Raw genomic sequence first — 522 nt, 5'->3', positions numbered from 1 at the left:
TTTATATATTATGCTATGCTCACCACACCTGTAGCTACTGTCACCGTGCAATGTTATTACAGTACCACTGACTCTCTTCCCTACGCTGTGCTTTTTATTCCTGTGATGTACTCATTCCATAACTGGAGGCCTGTATCTCCCATAAAAATATGGAACACTTTGTGAATTTGCGTGTCATCCTTGCACAGGGTACATGCTAATCTTCTCTATATTGTTTCGATATTAGTATATGTACTGCCAAAGAAAACACCAACACTCCCATTCTTAAAGAATGAACACCTTTCATACATCTCATCTTTACCATATTTGCCTGTTTTATGAGTACCTCACATGTTAAATGTTTAGTAAACATGTAACAGATATATGACTGAGTGAGTGAATGAATGATTTGTGGTGTGTCCATCCATGTTGCTTCCATATAAATATGCTTGGGAGTACCAAGATAAAAATGGCATAATCTTTTCCCTGGAGGAACTCCTGGTAGAATAGTAAAAATAGAAACAAACAAACAAACAAACAAAA

At 36.4% G+C, this 522-nt stretch overlaps 1 non-coding gene across 1 annotated transcript; it reads right to left on the bottom strand.

Moving 5' to 3' along the window:
- Positions 1 to 143: 143 nt before the first annotated feature.
- Positions 144 to 248, bottom strand: LOC117798823. Its single transcript, XR_004622908.1, has one exon. It is a non-coding gene; the product is annotated as a U6 spliceosomal RNA (small nuclear RNA).
- Positions 249 to 522: the final 274 nt, after the last annotated feature.

This window comes from Ailuropoda melanoleuca, unplaced genomic scaffold, assembly GCF_002007445.2.
Source record: "Ailuropoda melanoleuca isolate Jingjing unplaced genomic scaffold, ASM200744v2 unplaced-scaffold35514, whole genome shotgun sequence".
Taxonomy (NCBI): domain Eukaryota; kingdom Metazoa; phylum Chordata; class Mammalia; order Carnivora; family Ursidae; genus Ailuropoda; species Ailuropoda melanoleuca.
Note: the sequence above shows the minus strand (reverse complement) of the source record. Positions and strands in the feature narration are given on the sequence as shown.